Source organism: Callithrix jacchus, chromosome 10 (assembly GCF_049354715.1).
Source record: "Callithrix jacchus isolate 240 chromosome 10, calJac240_pri, whole genome shotgun sequence".
In the NCBI taxonomy this organism is placed as follows: Eukaryota; Metazoa; Chordata; class Mammalia; order Primates; family Cebidae; genus Callithrix; species Callithrix jacchus.
Window position 1 is genome coordinate 96,456,941 of NC_133511.1, and position 20,856 is coordinate 96,477,796.

The 20,856-nt window shown below is 34.7% G+C and overlaps 1 protein-coding gene and 1 pseudogene across 1 annotated transcript in view; both read right to left on the reverse strand.

Annotated features, from left to right (window-relative positions):
* Nucleotides 1–20,856, reverse strand: part of DCDC5 (doublecortin domain containing 5) — a 269,733-nt gene that overhangs the window by 233,566 nt on the left and 15,311 nt on the right. The window contains 3 exon segments of the mRNA XM_054241486.2: nucleotides 5,727–5,845; nucleotides 15,471–15,568; nucleotides 17,801–17,964. The gene's annotated coding sequence lies outside the window, so the exon portion shown is untranslated.
* LOC128929036 (small ribosomal subunit protein eS1 pseudogene) lies at nucleotides 1,237–2,120 on the reverse strand (annotated as a pseudogene).

Consider the following 20,856-nt stretch of genomic DNA (forward strand, 5'->3'; position numbering starts at 1 on the left):
TAAGTTTCTTTGATCTTTAAAAACAAATCAAGCTTTTAATTTCATTGGTTTTCTCTGTTTTTTTTTTTTCTGTTTTATTGATTTCCATTCTAACTTCTATTATCCCATTTCTACTGCTTACTTTGGGTTTGATTGGCTCTTACAGTTCCGGAGAGTGGAAGCTGAAGTCATTGATTTGATAGCTTTCCTCTTTTCTTATACAGCCATTTATATAACTTTCCCTCTGAAAACCTTAGCAGTGTTTCATGAATTTCAATATGTTGCTATTTTCATTTTCATTCAGTTCAAAATACTTGCTAATTTCCATTTTGATGTTTTCTTTGATTCATGGGTTCATTAAAAATGTGTTCAAATATTTAGGAGATTTAGAGAAAACTTCCCACTGCTGATTTTAGTTTAACTCCATTATCATCAGCGAACATACTCTATATTACTTGAATTTTCTTAAATTGATTTAAACTTGTTTTGTAGCCATAATACAGACTATTTTGATTAACATGCTATGTAGTTTAAAAAATGCATCTGCTGGCTGGGCGCAGTGGCTCACGCCTGTAATTCCAGCTCTTTGGGAGGCTGAGGTGGGCAGATCACAAGGTCAGGAGTTCAAGACCAGCCTGGCCAATATGGTGAAACCCCATCTCTACTAAAAATACAAAAATTGGCTGGGTGTGGTGGTGCGCACCTGTAGTCCCAGCTACTTGAAAGGCTGAGGCAGGAGAATCACTTGAACCTAGGAGGCAGAGGTTGCAGTGAGCTGAGATTGTGCCACTGCACTCCAGCCTGGGCTACAAAGTGAGACTCCGTCTCGAAAAAAAAAAAAAGCATCTGCTGTTACTGAATGCATATTTCTATAAATATCAATTAGGTAAAGTTGGTCAATAATGTTATTCTAGTAATCTATGTCCTTACATTTTTTTAACTTGTTCTGTTAATTATGAAACAAGCTATTATTATTGCTCACTAGAGTTGTAGATGTTTCTCTTTATCCTGGCAATTCTACCAGCTTTCACTTCAGATATTTTGAAGTTGTGTCATTTTTTAAAAATTAGAATTCTTATGTTCTCTTGATAAATTAGCCCCTTAATCATCAAATGGCCCTATTTATCCCTAGTAATATTCTTTTTACTGAAGTCTACTTTATCTGACATTAATATATCCATTCTTACTTTCTTTGGATTAGTTTTATCATTGTATATATTTTTCATGATTTACTTCTAACATATTTGTGTCTTTATATTTAAAGTTAGTATTTTTCTCTTTTTTACAAATAAGACTTTTTATTTGCCACTATTATAAGTCTGAACTTGAAACAGATTCTTGGACCGGGGGTTCACATCCATCAGCTCGCTCAAGTTTAGCACCTGTCTGGTCCCCAGTGGCTTTTCCAGAACTACTGCCTTCACCATGAAGCTCCATGAGTTTTCCCAATTCAAACTTGGGCTTCTTCAGCATTTTTACTTTTCTAATGAAGACATCTTGGAGAGGATAAATGGATTGGCAAGCCCTTTCTATGTCTTTCCCAATGCTGTCTGGAATCAATTTACTGACCACTTCTTTCAAGTCATTTGTCTTCACCTCTCGGGTCATGATTTCCATCATCTTCTTCTGGATTTGGCAGACCTGTTGGTGCTGAGCAAAAGAGGTCTTCCATATCTGATTGTTGCCTTTTTTAGTAAAACCAACACAGAACAGACAAAGCAAGTAACCATCGGTAGTATTGACATCAACATGAGCTTCAATCATTGTCTGCCATTTTTTGACCATGGAACACAGTTTGCCACGGGTAAGATCTATGCCATGGAAGTTAGGCAGTTTTGCCCTGAACATCTTCAGTAATCAGCTTGAATTTCCTAAATGCAACTTCATCATTCTGCAAATCAGCAAGACTAACTTCAAACACTCGACCCTTGAGGCCATCAGATGCCATTTTGGTTCCTTGGGTCCCGGTGACTAGCATCTTTCCAATATTTCTTATACTGAACATAGCGGGTGCTTTTACATCATACCAATCTTTCTTAGAAAATGAATCAACCACTTTCTCCTTGGCCCCCATTTTGCTGCCTTTCGTAAGGCGCTTGTTCTTGCCAACTGCCATGGTGCTGCTCAGAGAGCCAAAAGGCTAAGGTTAGTTTCTTATAGGTAGCATATAGACAAATTTTGTTTTTCATCTAATCTAACAATGTCTGATTTTTAAATGGGGTGTGATTTTTAAATTTAGATTATTTATATTTAATGCAATTATTGATAATAGGTGGCTTTAAGTCTACCATCTTGTTATTTGTTTTCTATTTCTGTTCCTTGTTCCTCTTTTCCTCTTTGTCTTGTTTTGGATTAATTATTTTTAATATTTCATTTTATTTATTTATTTTTTTGTTTCTCAGCCATAACTCTATTATTTTAATGATTGCTTTGGTGATTATATCTTTTTAAGTTATAATCTACTCTCAGTTGATAGCATATCATTTCACAAATAGTATAAAAATCTTTCTTCCATATTTCTCCCAGTAGCATTTGTGTTATTTACATCACACATTATATTTCTTTTTTTTTTTTTTTTAATTTTTTATTGGATTATCACACATTATATTTCTACATATTATCTCCACAATGTATTATTAGTAGTAGTATTGCTTTAAACAATCAATTATATCTTTTAAAGACACAAAAATAATTAGCAGTGTGGGGTTTTGAGTTTTTTGGGGTTTTTTTTTTTTTTTTTGGTTTTTGGTTTTTTGAGAATAATCTCACTCTGTCACTCAGGCTGCAGAATAGTGGTGCAATCGTGGCTCACTATAGCCTCAACCTTCTGATTCAGCCTCCCAAGTAGCTGTGACTACAGGTGTGGACCTTCACTGAACCTGAATAATTTTTGTATTTCATGTAGGGATGGGATTCTGCCATGTTGCCCAAGCTGGTCTCGAATTCCTGGGCTCAAGCTATCTGCCCACCTCAGTATCCCAAAGTGCTGGAATTAAAGGCATGAGCCACCATGCTCTGCCTAGTAGCACTGTTATATTACCTATATAGTTACCATTGCCAGTGCTCTATATTTCCATCTGGTATCATTTTTCTTCTGCCTGAAGGACTTCCTCTAACATTGCTTGTCATGAAGAACTGCTAGTGACAAGTTCTTCAGTTAGTGAATGTCTTAAATTCTTTCTATTGTCTTAATTTGTGGAAGACATTTTTATTGGGAAAAGTTTTCTATATTAACAGTTTCCTCCCCACCTCCTTTTTTAGTATTTTAAAGTTGCTCTTCCACTGTTTTCTTACTTGCATTGTTGCCAACAAGAAATCTGCTGTCAGCCTTATTTTAGTTCCTCTTGTACATAACATGCTTTTTCTCTCTGCTTTTAAGATTTTCTCTTTATCACTAATTTTAAACTGTTCTATTATAATGTGCCTTGGTTTTGTCTCTTTGTGCTTCTTGTGTTTGGAATTTGTTGAGTTCCTTAAATCAGTGGGTTATAGTTCTCAATTTTGCATATAGAAATAGTTCAGACACTGCCGGCTGCAGTGGCTCATGCCTGTAATCCCAGCACTTTGCGAGGCCGAGGCGGGTGGATCATCAGGTCAGGAGATCGAGACTATCTTGGTCAACATGGTGAAACCCGTCTCTACTAAAAATACAAAAAATTAGCTGGGCATGGTGGTGCATGCCTGTAATCCCAGCTACTCAGGAGGCTGAGGCAGGAGCATTGCCTGAACCCAGGAGGTGGAGGTTGCGGTGAGCCGAGATCACACCATTGCACTCCAGCCTGGGTAACAAGAGCGAAACTCCATCTCAAAAAAAAAAAAAGAAATAGTTCAGACATGATTTCCTTCAATATTTTTCTGTTTCTTGCTTTAACCTGTCAGAGACTATAAATACTCATAAATTAGGCCATATGAAATTTTCTCACATCTCACTGATGCTCTGTTCTTTTTCTGAAGTATTTGTTTTCTCTCTGGTTTTCCTTGTAAGTAGTTTTGTTATCTTCTCAAGTTCACTGCTATTTTCTTCCACATTGTCTAATCTGGCATTAGCCATGTTCAGCATATTTTTTATCATATATTATAGTTTCATATCTAGAACTGAGTTTTTTTATATCTCCTATGTATTTAGTTAACATGTTCCATCTTTCCTCTAGCTTCTTGAATATAGAGAATACAGTTAAAACAATTGTTTGAATGTCCCATCTAGTAATTGTATCATCTGTGTCATTTTTGGGTCAGTTACAATTGGTTGATTTTTCTCTTTAGTATAACTGTGGACTAAATGAGCTGAAGTATATCTGGCTCCATGTTCCATGGATTTGCATTGGCATTGGCATTGCAAGTTCATGCTCTAGTTTCCAGTACATGTGTCTCTAGTTTATAGACCTCATTCTGCTCCAGAAATCTTATTACCCAGTCTGCATGCAGCTCTATATCAAACTGAGACTTGCTTTAGGGTTGTCTGCCACTACTTAGGAACTATGTATGTAGGACTCTGTTAGCACTGAAGGGTTTGCATGATGCCAAACTACCATCTTCCTTTCCCATCTGCCTGAGTTTTTCAAGTGATGTACCCTGCTCATCCACTAAGGTATCTGTTACCACTTGGCACTCACTGGCAATTGTCTGACTGGACTTCAACTAACAGGCTACTCAGGAGGCTGAGGCAGGAGCATTGCCTGAACCCAGGAGTGTAGTGTTGTGGCTAAGTGTCTACTTTCAGGTTATAGAGCCTGACTGGGTTTGCATTCCTGCCAAATCACTTAGTAGGTATGGCCTTGAGCAAGTGATTAACTTCTCTATATCTCAATTTCCTTACCTGTAAAGATAATAATGTTACCTACTCTATCAGAATGTTGCAAGGATATGCATTTTAAGGATATTAGAATAGCATCTGGCTTGACATTTTGTTGTTAGAGCAAGCAGTGCTGTGTGGATCTACACTGGGAAATTTAGCTCTGTAGATCACATTCTTCATCATTACATGACATCCTTATATCTGCTTTGCATGTTAGAGAAAATTTCCCTTCTGCTTTTATGAGACTGGATCAACTGCTCTGATTATTTAAGCCTAAATACATCCTATGTGCCTATCTAACCAGAAGCACTTGGTAATGGCTTTTTAAGTCCTCAAGTATGATAGGAATTTTTTTCTTCAGCACTAACTGAAAACAAAATATAAAAGATCAAGAAAAAAGAAAGTGACTAGGAAACAATATTTTGAGGCTCTTGGAGATAAATCAACTGTCTTCCTCAATCTGTTTACTTTTAGCTGTATCTTCCTAAATCAGAAAAATTATATATATATATATATATATATATTATTTTACACACACACACACACACACACACACGACACTTATGGTCCCATACAAGCCTGCTTTTTTTGGTCTCTGTGATTTTTCTTTCACAGTTCAATATTTTATATTCAGAAGATGAAAAAAAAGGTTAAGAATATACACAGAAATTTGTGATTTTTAATTAGCAATCAAAATAAATATAAAGAAATTAGTTCTGATAATTATAGAGTAAAGCAGAGGTTTTCTACAACAGAGGTACATGTTGAAAGCCAAACATTTCACCTTTTCAAATATTTTTAAAACACTACCAAACTAAGTGGCATATATTTTCAAGACTCCTTTAGATTCAGGAATGAATACTATTATTGTGAACACAAATTCACAATTGAACTGCTCAGAATTCTTGAAATTAACATTTTTATCTTGAGCTAAATAACTCATAAGCATTACCTTTTCTGTAGGATTAATTCATATCCTTCCAGTGATGTTCCCTCTGCGACCTTGACTCTGATAGGATGACCAATAGCCAGGCAGCCCTGAGTTATCGCTCGGCTCAGGATCATTCCAGTCTTCCAATGAATAGAGAGGGGGGAGAAAGGTCTAAATAAGTTAAAAGAACCAGAAAATTCAACAATGTGTCACAAATAGTGAGGTCATTATGCCTGGATGACCCTGGATATTAACAGTTGCCGAAAGTGAAACACTACCCACAACTTAGCAGTCAGCGAGCCCTGCTCAGAATCAGTAATCTTCTGTCCAAACAAGGGTGGCATTTTACAGTTCAGCGCAAAATAAAACAGACCTTGATATCTTCATTTGTCTTTTTTTTTCTGTGCATATTTCACAGTGCAGCAATTTGGGGTCCATCATGTGTCACTTGCTGTAGTTATAACTACAGACCTTACTGGAAATATGTATGCACAGGAAAAAAAAAACGTGCAGTGAACTGAAAAGACTGAAACAAATCCTTAACCTTTGCATCAATTTAAAGTTTTACTCTGGGTCTAAATATCATGGGTTAAACATTTTAAGGTGGTTGGTGAACTGCTTTTCTTTTAAATGTTAGGATTTTCTGCCAAGGAAATTAAAGGGAAATATTGCTGGAAGGGTCATTTAACCATTTTCTTACTTACTGAAACAATACAACATTTTTTATAAGTAATAACTATAGAGAAATTTGTCAACATCTACTGGAGAGTTATGGCATGTAAAATTCTCTCCTAATAGATGAAAGGATTTATTTTTAAAAGAGGAAGTGAGTTCAATCAACGGATTTTCAAAAGTGGTTTCTTTTCAGCATTTAACTTTATTTCTCATGTGTTTGCAGTGTGGAAAAGAAACACAATGATGACTGATGACTTAGGAAAAATATTTCTAAAAAATTTTGGTTTTAATAAGCACGGAATAAAATCTTTGTTTGACCATGTTTGTCTATACAGAAAAAAGAACTAGTTAGGGTGAGGAAAGGCAGCCATCGTTTATTAAGCACTTCCCATATACCAAATACCATGCTTGAACATCACACATGCTTTCTCATTTCATCTTCACAGCAACTGTGTGAGGCTGGTATGACTAACATCATTTATAGAAGAGAAAGCAGTAGGTCAATTCAGCTAAGCCACTTTCCCAATGTCACACAAGATATTTCAACTATTTAAAAACTCCAAAAGTATACTCTTTTGGTAGGCATTTCAATTATTTTTTAGGAGATTTTAGACAAGTACATGCTTTCTTTTATCATGAAATTCTAGAAACAGATACATTGGAATTAAAGAATGTGGAATCTGAGAAAGGACCTTCCGTAGCAACTGAGCCAACTCTTTTTGATAGAAGACTAACAACTAGATACCATGTGTGATTGTCTGCTGTCATACAGCTATTCAGTGGGGTGCTGAGACTACAACACTTCCATCATGCTCACAGGTAAGGCTCATAAAGAGAAGTGTTTTATATTACAATGAAAGTTTTGAAGTCAAAAAGACCAAGAATCTTTCCTCTGCTATTACTAACCTCAGTTTCTTCAGTGGTATAAAAAAAAAAACCCCGCACAGTTCCTATAACATTAAATGAAATAATGAATGTGAATAAGGTGCCTAATGTAATGCCTGACACATAATAGATATTCAACTAAGTGGAGACATTATTATTATTAAATCAGAAACAAAATACCATGTAATAAGGGTAAATAGTTAACACAGTCTCCAGGCTGAAAATCCAGATTTCAGGAATAGATCATGTAAACTTATTCTTCTTGATATATGAAATAAATAATATGTCTTAGTACCTTTGTGTCTTAATTATTCTATATGTTTATTTTTTACTTTCATAGAATTAAAGAACAATAGTTAACAGTATTCCAAAATTTCATTTGAGAAAATCATGTCAATCTTCCCTCCTCCCAGCAAACTTCACTGGGTGACTTCACATTCACAAGAGTGCCTAGAAGTAGCAAAATAATCTGTGATGAGAGGCCACAGGGAGATACAAGAAGGATAGGTGTAAACCACAACATCTCTTTTCAACAAAAATACATATTTACAAAATGTACTGTAGTAGTAAGATGAAAGGAGAGGACAATTTTATGTTCTTCTATAAGTCATATCCAATAGTACAATAACAATGGGAAAATATTAAATATTACCAATACACACTAACAAAATGTGTTAGGCATTGTTCATGTTTATACTCAGGGGTTTTAAAAATATGTCCTTGTTAAGACAATATGCAAAGTTGGTATATGCTGCTAATCTACCAGACTCAGGGAGGCTCAGGGGTAAATCTCAAAATGAAGACCCACTTGTAGAAGCACATTCAGACAAATCTCATGAAAACGATGAGTCTGTGGACTATAAACAAATTCTATGCTTGGTTTAAATAGACTGTGAGGTATAAACTAATCAGCAGCACATCTGATAGTGAACTGAATGCTCACTTGAGAATCTACAGAAGTCCTGTGGGCTAGACAATACCAACAGCAGAGATAGCATTTATAATAACTAACAATTTATCCTGCTTTCACTTGTGTGCTCCTGTGCATGAGAACACCGGGCGCCTGTGAGTGTGGTGAGCCAGCAAGAAAGTGGAGTTCACTCAGCAAAAACAGACACTCTTAGGTACCTTGGTGATCAGCCACACACTGGCTTCAGGCCACAGGATCTATGACACTGTCTGACTCCTGCTGCTTGCTTCACTGCTTGAGAAACTCCACTTTCCAATGGAAACTGAAGCATGAAGGACAATATTGGGATCTACCTATATCATTTTTAACTCATAAGTATGCATTTTTAACTCATAGTCTAAGAGTTAAACTCCCCAACACACTTACCCTAAAAAGTTATCCTAGAACGTTATTTATTCTGATTGATATCTCTTTTCAAAAAGGCGCATTCAATCCCCTTTAATTCAATTCAATCAATACTTGTTGACCACCGACTCTAATATGCCAGACCCTATGTTGTGTGATGTGGAACATTATAAAATATTTTTCCTGCCCCAAAGAAACATACAACAGAGTAGAGGCAATCTCTCTCCCTCTCTCCACCCACCTTTTATGTTAAGCTCCATATGAATGATTAAATAGTGTTATTACAGGCATGCAAAAAATGGTATGCTCATTTCTGCTGGAGTAACCTAAAGGTGGAGCATCTTGAAAGAGGTAACACATAAACCTGGCTTTGAAGGATGGAGACAGTTTGAGAGGAATAATAAAGAATAAAAAGGTATTCCAAGTAAAGGCAAGGAAGTTTAATCAATGTGTCTTAGGATTTGCTGGTAGCAAAAAGTAAATTTGTCCAAACTGTAGAAAGTGTCAAGTGTAAAGCCATGGAGTCAGGTGGACAGGAGGGAGCCGGTGAGAGATTTCAAACTATCTAGCTAAAAGCAGATTTTAGTTAGGTTGATCTGGTAAGGGTAGAGGATAATGGATTGTAGAATGAAGACATCAAAGGCAGGGAAAATATCTGGGAGTTCACACAATCTCCTAAAGGAATATGAGCTGAGACTTTAGAGATAGCTGTGAGGATGGACAGGAGGGTACTGAAGGGGGAGACATTGCACCCACATCTCTTGTGTTCCTTATCAGATTACATCTCAAAGGTGTTGTGCACCTTCTAGCATTTCTCACTTAGAACCTGATTGTCAAATGATTAGGCACTCACATCACCTGTAGGAATTCTATTACTTCATACTGAACAAATCTTATCTCCTAAATTATATGAGCACTTTCACTAAGAAATCATTCTAGGTTTTTTAGTACCAATATTTATGTGTGTATGCTTACAAGAACATGCCAATTTATGTTTAAAACCCAATAAATAATGTTGCTTCAATAGTATCAATTTATTTTCTAACACTAAAACTTCCATGCTATATCTGTGCTAATGCTAGATATTGCTGAGTGGAAAATTATTTTTTAATGCACAAATTCAATGATGATTTAAAAGGAAAATTTTTACAAGTGTGATCAGGCAATATCAAAAGAATAAAACTAATATATGTGGTAATTATTCTATAAGGAAAGTCACTTCTCAAGAAAAGAAAACATCATATTACTCCTATATGTGAAAATGAAATTTAAAAAAGACAGCAACACTACCACATAAGCAGATTTGACTTACAGCACTTATGGTGGCTGGCTGGATTCTGGAGGGGAATCCCCACAGTTTCTGAACAACAATAAACTACATTCTACTAATCCATTTGCCACAGGACTCAGCATTTAAAATAGCACTCTTACTCAACCTCCTAACTCCAAGTTGCCATCATACTCAAAACTCCCCTCTGCAACTGGGCAGAAGATTGTTTTGACTGAAATTAGTCAGACAGAAGAACCATACTGCCAACTGCTTCTTTGTACAGCACCTGCTGCCAGCGCCTACATTCTTGTTATCTCCACAACATGGTTTAATCTTTTAACAGTTGGCTTATTGGTGAAGAGTGAAGGGATCCTTTGTCTCTGCCTTGGGCTGGCACCTAGTATTAACACCATGCTGTTCTTCAAGAGATATTTTGCTGGACAGTTCCCAAGTGATTCTACATAGAGCAGACACAGCAAGGTCCACTAACTCAGCTTTATTTTGTGTTATTTAAAAAAATGAAAATTCCTGCCAAGTCTGGAGTTCTGATACGCTGAAAACTGACAATGGCCATTAAATTTTTCTTCTGTGACTTCACTTTTTAATTTGATAGCTTAGCTTTAGATCAAATGAAAGTGGGAAGTTAAGAACTATGAAAGTTGAAATTTAAGAAAAAAAAGTGCTCTGACAATCTGCAACATAATATGCCATGTGTATGTGTGTGTGCACCCATGTACACACATGCATGTTCATATGTGTAAAACAGCATTTAGATTGAGACTGCTTTGTAAATGTGTACTTTCATATATGTCACTAAAAACATTTTTAAGTCTTATTGAGAATCAGAAAAGAAATTCTCTTTTATCCTTCTAAGTACTTATACACATAGCTCCCTTAAGTGACCTTTATGATTTTGCTTGTCTGAATAAACTGTGCTGATGTAGAAGCAGTCAATGATAAAATAATGCATATAAATGCTGGGCCAGTTAAAACTTGTTTATTTTTTTTTCCAAATGGCTAATGAAGGTAGAATAGCCTTCAACATTTTTGTGCAAATTCAAAATAAGTAAAGAACCACTTATGATCATCTCTTGCACATCTACTAAGAAACAAAACACAATAAAATGTTTCATGAAAGAAGTTCATAGAGCACAACCCTCATTTTGAACAAATTGTTTATTCTATTGCAAAAATATTTTATACGATGTTCACTTTTGATAATGCATTTAGGGTCAATTTGGATAATTTTACATATATTAAAATCACAGCTAATTTTAAAAATGGTATAAAATCTCTTTCCTCATGTAATGTCTGTTCTCTCTTATTGTTTCTATGCTCTTACTCTATAGCTGATCGGTCCACCCACTTCTAAAGCCAATGAAAGGAAAGAGTTATAAGTAGAAAATATCAGCAAGGCAAAATCATGCAGTCAAACAAGGCAAAATATCTAAGATCTAATTGGGCTGAAAATAAGAGAAGGACTTGGGGTTTTAATTCAAGTCCTGTGTCCTATGCTAATGGCAATCTGTTCAGAATTTAAACTGGAGTTTTGTATTTACTTTAGTATACGAATAATTTATAGAAAATATCATTTTTCAATGACTTGTTCTCCAAAGAAATAGAATCGCAAAGAGTTTTTGTCTTTTCCCAGCCTCCTTTGTGACAAAAAGAATAATGTCAGAATAATATGGTAATTCAGTAATTATGAATGCATTCTACTATCATCCATAACTACTGAATTTACAAGCTAAACTTTAACAAGTATACCATAGTTCCAAAATTACAACTTGATGTTTCTCTTGCTGTTTCTATATAGAAAGTTGTCACTAATGTCCTGCTGATGTCTGTAAAGCCATGTACTAAAAGCCTAAAATTAAAATAAGTTTCCTTTTTATTTTGGCAGAACATATGACCTGCCAAACACCAGAGCCCATTTTTCTGCTCTATTTTCCCATAACCAGGCATTCCTCAAGCTATTCTTCTCATGAAATATTTTCTTTGATATTAACTACCATGAAGTTTAAATCTCATCCATTTCATGGAAGCATCTAATTTGATTGCCCTTAAACTGAGTCAATCTAAAAATGTTGCCAATTAAAGCAACAATAGAGAGATGTTGAAAAATGTATTCGCCAAATTGTCAATGTGTAGTAGATTCCAAAACTGTTATTGAAATGGATAAAAGAGCAACAGGTTGTAATGTCAGGGTTATAGCTGACTCCTACATTACAAATGGGGATTATATGTTCCAAATTTTTCTCTGTAGGAAAGGTTCTACTTGTCAATAAGAGATTTAAAAGAACAGTCAGGGGCTGAGCACTGATATCTCTATCTCAAGCCAATTTTAAAACATATGCATCAAGAATATCGGCTTTTGCCTCCCTTCCCTCAACCCCTGTTGTAATCCTCTTAGTGTATTCTTTACCTCAATAAGCAGCAGGATTCTACAATAAAATGCCCAACAGATATCCATCACCTCTGCCTGAATCCATCTTTAAAAGTGCTCCTTTTCAGGTTATTAAATTACCATTCCCAATGGACTGATTACCACTCTGTAAATAATTGGAGACATTTTTCTGAAAGGATTTTAGAGGCTTCACAGCTATGGAAGAGCTGTTTGTCTTTGAAAGCTTCTTTTTACTAGCCAATTTATCAAATTTTTGCTTTCTTACAATTTTGCTTTCTACTATTTTTGTTGAACTAAAGTTTTTAAAGCTAACAATGCCATAGCATATAAACATTTACTTAAGATGACTGTTTTCTCATTTTTACTAAATCATTAGAACCATTTAATGATAAAATAACTGTGGACTGTTATTCTCTCATTCTTCAACACTTTAGAAAATATAGTTATCTTATTATAGTTATCCCACTTTGACATAAAAACAAAGAGAAAAGCCTCCTTGGGTTCCTTTCCTCTTATATCTCTTTGATATCCAATTGTTTTTTAGGTTTGAGTTGGTCTCTGTTGAATTAATCAATTGACTAGTAAATTCAATACAGGTCTGCTAACTAAACATCTAGATACTGCAGCAGAAACAGAGATGATCAGGATACCCTTTGCCTTTGAGAAAGTTTTAATCTAGCAGGGAGGATAAGACAAGGACTTCCTGAATTATCTTCCCAATACGAAGATCGGATCACATCTTGTCTCTGCTCAAATACTTCCAATGGCTCCTTGCTTTCTACAGAACAACCAGAATTCCCTAATATTGAATTAAGACCCTTCATAATCTGATCCTAACATCCCCAAAAGAACCTCCCATTCTCTCCCATTTACCCTGATGTAACCTGAAATATGCCCAAACTTGGAGCCTAATTGATTTTGAGCCATGCAAAAAGAAGTTGTAAGAGGAACAGCATCTAGTTCAACATCATTATAAATGGTGCAAAGGGGAATTGTCACATCTGGTTGGGAAATGGGGTTTGGGTAAAGAAACATTTCATGAAGCAGTCACAAATCAGATAGGGGTAGAATGATGGGCAGGATTTTAATAGCATTTATTGAATATGCCAAACTCTGTGCTAGGATATGGCACAAGGGTGACAGAGAAGGCTGGGTGTGGTGACACAAAAAGAAGGGTGGAATTCTAGTCAAAGAGGTGTACATGGGCATAACAACAGAAATCAGGGAGTGCTTTCAGAAAACAACAAACAACATTCTGGCTCAGCTATCACCCAAAGACCATATTAGAGAATATTCGGCCTTGCAAGACAGGTAATGGCTAAACAAGCAAACAAAAAAATCCATTCACCAAAAATGTATTGTGCATTTGCCCTACAATGAAGACTTTGTCTTAGTGCTTAGGAATACAAAGAAGAGTAAGACAATGTCTGCGCCCAAAGAATCCTCAGTTTAGTGGAAAGGAAACATAAAAGCAAATACCTATATCAAAACACAAACTCAACACAACTTTCAAATGAAAATAAGGAGTCCTGAGAATACAAAATAAAGATGAATTCTTTCCCGTGTATCTGAGAATGCTTTATGGAAGAGGTTGTTGAGTAAAGCCTTAAGAAGCAAGTAATGGTAATGGCTGGGGGAATACCCCAGGCAAAGAACAACACAAGGCATGGCACAGGTATACAAAGGTGGAAAGCATGTTATGGTACACAATTTATTAGCTCTGACTGTATTTAGAGTATACGGAGGAGCAAGAAGAAGAGAAAATTAGAAAGGTAAGTTGGGAGTGAAGGCAGATTAGAGGAGAATCATGGAGATCAATGAAGTCCAGATGAAAATTTGGAACTTCAAAAGGCAACAGCCAAGCGTACATGCTTTTTGAGCAAGAAAATAATGCTGCAGCAAAAAAAACTAACAAGGAATGCCAACAGGATCCGACCTACAGTAAATAAATCCTAATGTCAGATTAAGGTAAAAATACAAAAGACATTAATGAGCACACCATTCTACTTACTTTAATTTTCTAAATTTGCTCAAAACCAGGTAGAATTAGAAATATTTGATTCTATTTTGAAAACTATGCTATTTAGATCGATTTGCTCCTTGAAATAACCAATATTTTCAGTTTAAATTTTGACATAATTGAATAATTGAGAAACTGAATGGGTAGCATAAAGAAATTTAAAAAGAGCAGGTGTGGCGATGTGTCTCTTGCATTAACTCTTGGAAATAAAGGGCCTAATTGATAGGAAGTCCTACTTTCTTTGGTCTGCTCTCTGTGAGTGACTTTTGATTTTGATTTCATGTGTTCAAAAACTAAAGCTTATACAGCTAAAATGAGCAACTACTGTACACAGAGTTTGCCAGCTAAGAAAAACAAAAGAATTATTCCTTCTTTGGAAACAGCTTTAAAACACCTCTCATAATTTAGATGGAGGAAAAAAATCTTCTTTACTGGAAAGATAAACTTCTAAGTGTAAATTGATATGGACCTTCTGGATTGGGTTGCCATGAGTTAAGTTTCCTAAAGAACTTGTGTTCCTCAGATTCATTGACCTATAAAGCAGATAGATCAGATCCTACACTATAGAGATAGCAACCATCTTGAAGACTTCCTCAAATAACTCCAACTTATTATAGCTATTAGTAGTACAAATAAAATATGCCAAACAATAAGGCTTAAATAACATGAATCAGGTAGAAGTTTTTCAAGTAGGAATAGTATATATTGTTTCAGTTTTGAAGTGCCTGGTTAATTAACAGGAAGTAAAGAATAACACCTGCCCCAACATTTGTAAAAATAATTTATAGTTTAAAAATCTGTCACAGGCCAGGAGCCATGGCTCACACCTGTAATCACAGCACTTTGAGAGGCCAAAGTTTGCAGATCACTTGAAGTCAGGAGTTTGAGACCAGCCTGGCCAACATAGTAAAATCCCATCTCTACTAGAAGTACAAAAATTAGCCAGGCGTGGTGGTGCATGCCTGTAGTTCCAGCTACTCGGGATGCTGAGGCGGAAGAGGCCCTTGAACCCAGGAGGCAGCGGCTGCAGTGAGCCAAGATCACCCAGCTGCACTCCAGCCTGAATGACAAAGTGAGAATCCATCTCAGAAAAAAAAAAAAAAAGAAAATACTGTCACAAATATCCATCTTACGTCAGCTGAATGTCCAATGCATGAAGCGCACCTTTGAAGGTACAATTACTAAAATCTGACCTTATTTTGTTGGAAATGGTTCTCCAAGTCCACCTTTTCAAACTGGTCAGGTATCTGTTGACTGGTACAGTTGAAGTTAATTGGAAATCCCTCACAAACTTCCCAATTAAGAAAAGAAAAATATGTAATTATTTTTATTAGAACACTATGCATTTAATTACAATATTCTTTAATCTTTAATCATAATACTCTTTACTCTTTGAGCATACTCTATTACTAATAATTTATACATCTTATACTCTTAATCAAAAAAAAGCATAGTTTGCAATCTTTGTAATACAGATTTGTGTAGTGCCTTGCTATCTATAATTGGTAAAGGTAAGACTTTATAAGTTTATCTGACAATTATTTATGCGATGGGAGGATTCCATGTCTAATTAATTATTAGTAGACGAAAGAAACAAAAATGACTTTTACCCTTACAAAATTACTTGTAGTGGAGACCATATTCTTGTTAAATTTATATTTCAAATACACTAGATTATGACTAACAAAGAATCTTTTTATACTTACAATGTTTAAACATGCTAGTCTTGTAATTTCAAGAGAGACTCAGGAGCCATTACAGTTTATTGAGTATATGCAAAAACCACAAACTAGAGACTCTGAGTTTTCTTCTTAGTTCAGCCAAATCATTTATCTTAAAAGTGACCCAATTCTTATCTTAAAAAACACTACCTGGCTCAACACAGATATGTTAGGACATACTATGCAGCATGTCATTCAACAGAAACAAGTCCTTGAACTGGTAATAGCAATTTCTGTCAACACTCTGAGAAATACAAATAAGAATAGGATTATCAAGATATAAAATAATCCACTTTTAGAGTATAGAAAGAAAATCCAAATGGAGTGTAGAACTTAAGTAAATTATCTAACAAAATTAGGTTGCATTCAGTAAAGGCAGTTTCACATTGTTATACTTAGGGACCTAGATCTAATGTGAATAAATTTAATAAAGTAGTATTTATTTCACTTGAGGAAGTGAAATTAAGAAGGACTTTATGAATTGAAAATGTAAACTCCTGGCTAAAAATGCAAGGGAAAGAGTTGAGGCAAGTTAACAGCTTGGGGAAAGATTATTGCAGGCAAATTAAATTCTCTTATAAACAGAAAATGTCTGTAAAAAGAATGCTGATGACTTACTTTTTATCTATAAAGAAACAGGTTCAAATCTTGCCTAGAAAGTACCAGCAGTCATTGGGGAATAAAGCTGTTATTTAAACAATTACCAATGAGTATGTCCCTCTAGACCTATTTGGCAATAGGTTGTCACTGGCTGAACTGAGTGAACTCATCAGACTGCTTTTGGTTCTCTGTATACACCTTCTACTTCAGCATTTTCAACTTCTTATTAAGGAGAGCTATAATTTGTTAAATTATAAGATTGTTAAGCTAGATGAGACCTTATAGATAGATTACCTAATCCAAAATAGGATCTTCTGCAATGTCCAATATGGTAGTCACCAGCTACCAATTTACTTGAACAAAATTTAAAATTCAGTTTTGCATTCATACTAGTCACATTTCAAATGCTCAATAGTCACAAACTGTGTGTCCGTCATCACAGAAAGTTTTATCAGATGGCACTGAATAGTGGTTAAGCACTCAGGTACTTAAGACAAATGATCTGGGTTAGAATCCTGACTCTACCAGGTAACAGCTGTGTGACTTTGGACAAATTATTTCTCTCTTTGTGCCTTGGTTTCTGTCTCTGAAAAATGGAGTTAGAGTAATACTGAATAATAGGATTAAGATAATTTTTGTGAGGATTAAATTGATTCTTACCCAATTAATTTGTAACTGTGCCTGGCCTGTGGTCAACAGTCAGTAAAAGCCACTTTATATTATATTCAGATAAGAAACTGACACCAATCTGCTCCTGGACAATCAGGAGCAGAGATGAAGCAAAATGCCTCCTTAGATCTCCTAACTCCTCCTCTTCACTGTCCCAACAAGTCCCCAGAAGGTTGCTTTTGTTCTAAATGTATCATCATCAGATAAGATGTTTGAATATGAACACTCACACAGAGAACATATTTTACATTTTAATAATTCCATTTAAAATGATTAATTTAGAAATAACCACTAAAAACAGCTTTTCCATTCCAAGCACAATTGTTGTTTCTGCAAAGCAGAAACTATACTCTGCTCATGGACCCATATGGTCTTCTAAAACTAAGGGAAGTTAATAAGTCTTTTAGGCACTACCTCATTATGCCATGAAATAAGTCAATAAAAACTTGCTTATTTAAGACAATCGAAAGAGCATCTTTTAGTGTTTCGAATCTCTCACTCTGAAAAATCCTGAATTAAGTGATTTGGATTACCTTAACCACATCTTTAATAAGATTACTTGTTAATTTATTTGCCACATCCAGGTAGCAGAACAGCATTAGGATCCAAAAAGGGCATATATCCAACCACGATGTCACCTCTGGCAAATGCACTCACTCGATCAAACGTCAAACCCAAAGCAAGGTTTAGTGCAGATCTAAAAAATGGAAAAACTCGAAACTGTCTTCAAAATTATATATACACTGACATCTGAGCACAAATAAGCAATAAAACACACATTATCAGTGTCTAATAAAACACAGAAATAAGTGAATTTCCTATTATATAACTGGTATTCTATATTAACACCTGAAATATATACTTCAGTTTATTTAGCTGATCTATAATATGCCAAAATAATTTCAACATACGTAATTAAAAAAATAATTGCAATAATTAAAGCAAAGTATTTAGTTGAGAAAAAACAATCATCATTCATATAATGTTCATTTTCCATGATTAACAGTAATCCCATACATCTATAGTAATTTTAGGAGCTGATAATTAAATGAATTCTCAATATTTGGCTACTAACAACCATTTTTTGTGAGCTCACTAAATGTGATGCTGATTCGATTTTCATATTACATATTGTTAAGCACACTGTTTTAGGTGATTTGGAAATTAAAATCAAAAACAGATTTTAAAAAAATGGCCACTATTGTCAACTATGAGCCATTTTTCTCTAAATTACTAAAGACTTGCTATTTATCTCTAGAATTAAAAATCCACAGCATCACCTGTGTAGTCTTGTTGCCAAAAATATTTAAACTGAATCTAATCAGGAGAAAAAACTCAGACAAATCCAGAATATGGGACATTCTACAAGAAAAGTGCCTGAACTCTTGAAAAATAAGTTAATGTCATGAAAAACAAAACAAAAGATTAAGAGGATATTCCAGATTAAAAAGAACTAAAGAAAATATAATACAAAGAAGCATATTTGGATACTGGATTACAAAGAGCTCTAAAGCATGTTTTGGTTAGCTTGAATATAGAGTGTCTATTAGAAGATATTACACTACTGTTGACTGTGTTAGATATTATAATGTGGTGACACATAACTCTTTTTCAGTTATGTGACCTGAAGCATTTAGGAATGAAATTTTAATGTCTGGAATTGCTTTCAAGCTGTTCGAGAGACAGAGAGAGAGAGAGAGAGAGACGATATAAAAGAGGAAAACAAATGTGGCAAACTCTTTAAAAGTTTTCTTAGATTTGAAATTTTTCAAAATAAAAATTTGAAGGAAAAATAGAGTATTCAAAATAGAAGCAGACATTGGCAAAACTCATCTTTTACAAATGAGTAGCTTGACCCCCTCATATCGACATAAGTTAGACACAGTAGAATTACCTACTGAAAATGAATGCCATTTACTTGGTATATATTGCATATTTTCTCAATAAATTTCAAACTAAATGGCAATAACTTTTTAGATACATACATTTTAAACATTCCCATGGTAGCAAAAAGCTGTAATGGTTTCCTGGTGCTTTATGTTGGATTGGAAACCAGAAAAATACATTACAGTGTTAAAATCACAATGAAATACAAATAAATATATGCACTGGTAAATTTCTTCAGCTACAGTTCTCAGGTGCCTTTTAGAATACCTCAGATTTTTGGCATTTTACCAGTTATTCCACAAATATGATCCAATTAGCCAAGAACATGTGTTTAAAATTATTAAAATGCTGTATGATAGCAAATGTTATTAAAAGTATCAAAATTAATGAGTCATTACTTTCATTTTGACAATAATATTAAAAAGAATAATGACACATTTTATGAAAGCCTATCCTTGTAATTGGAAGAGCTTACTAGATTATTCAAGATTTCTTGCCTCTTTAAAATTCATCAGTTTTTATCATTGTAAAAACAATTCTACTTATAATGTAATGAAATTATATTCTGAAATTTATCTATGGACAAAAATTTACCATTCCATTCCTTACAGATTTCTTAATTCTATAAATTACACAGCATAAGAAATCATTAAGCATTTTAATTTTACTAGGACAGATGAAATAAAATTTGTAACATGAAACACAACTTATTCTAGCCACTTCTTCCAAATTCTTCATGGATTTCTTAGTACATTTGTTTCACTATTTGAAATTTTAACTATTTGAACATGTAGCAAATCCAATCAGTCCTTGCTTTGCTAAGATTTAGGTTTACTTACGCTATTTTCATTATAGTTAATATATGATTAGTTATACTGTATATGAAAAATTACTTTCCCTTATTCTGTTCTACAGCTAATAAGCTAGGAAAAATTAAAAATAGGCAGAAAAGTATGTTTAAGTTTCCTGACAAGCAGTTTCAGAGTTCATCTGGATGTGTCCTGTCAAAATATGCATATATTTCCAAGATATTGAACACAACAGCCCAGCTCATCAGTGCCTGTATACTGTAGCCTTTTTCTTTCTTCAGAAACGCAGATAATTGTATGCAGGAATTTACCAATCTACAAAAATTTACACAATGCTCCGCAATAACCAGTAATTATTGTGGGATAATGTAAGGTGCTTTTGAGGAATATAACTTTGATAGGACAGGGCTTACAAGCTTTACCAATTTATCTTTAGCTGTCCTGTCATTGGTGCTTAAAAGGTTAAGACTTTATTTGTGAAAACATAGAGAGATAGAGGGGAATCATGTTGTCTACAGCTTCATAAATCTTGCTTAAGATCCTTTTCAATTACCATCCATTTCTCCTTTAAAAAGGGACAAAAAAAATAGAGGAGTGGAAGCAGGTCAGGGCAGTGTGCGACAATGACAGTGTGATGGGCTTGGGCCCCCCGTGGCGTTTCCATCTGCTATCATTAAGGTGACTACTCAGACATGAACAAATCCCTCTTGCTGTGCTGACAGGCAGACTTCAAGAACTATGACAAGGCATTAAGACAGAAAGTCAGAGAGAGAGAGAGAGAGAGAGAGAGAGAAAGAGAGAAAGAGATGTCATATTCCACAAACAATACTGCCTTGCAAAAACACCTCTGAAATTTTATTGGAATTCAAAATTTTTAAAAATGTTTTATAAAG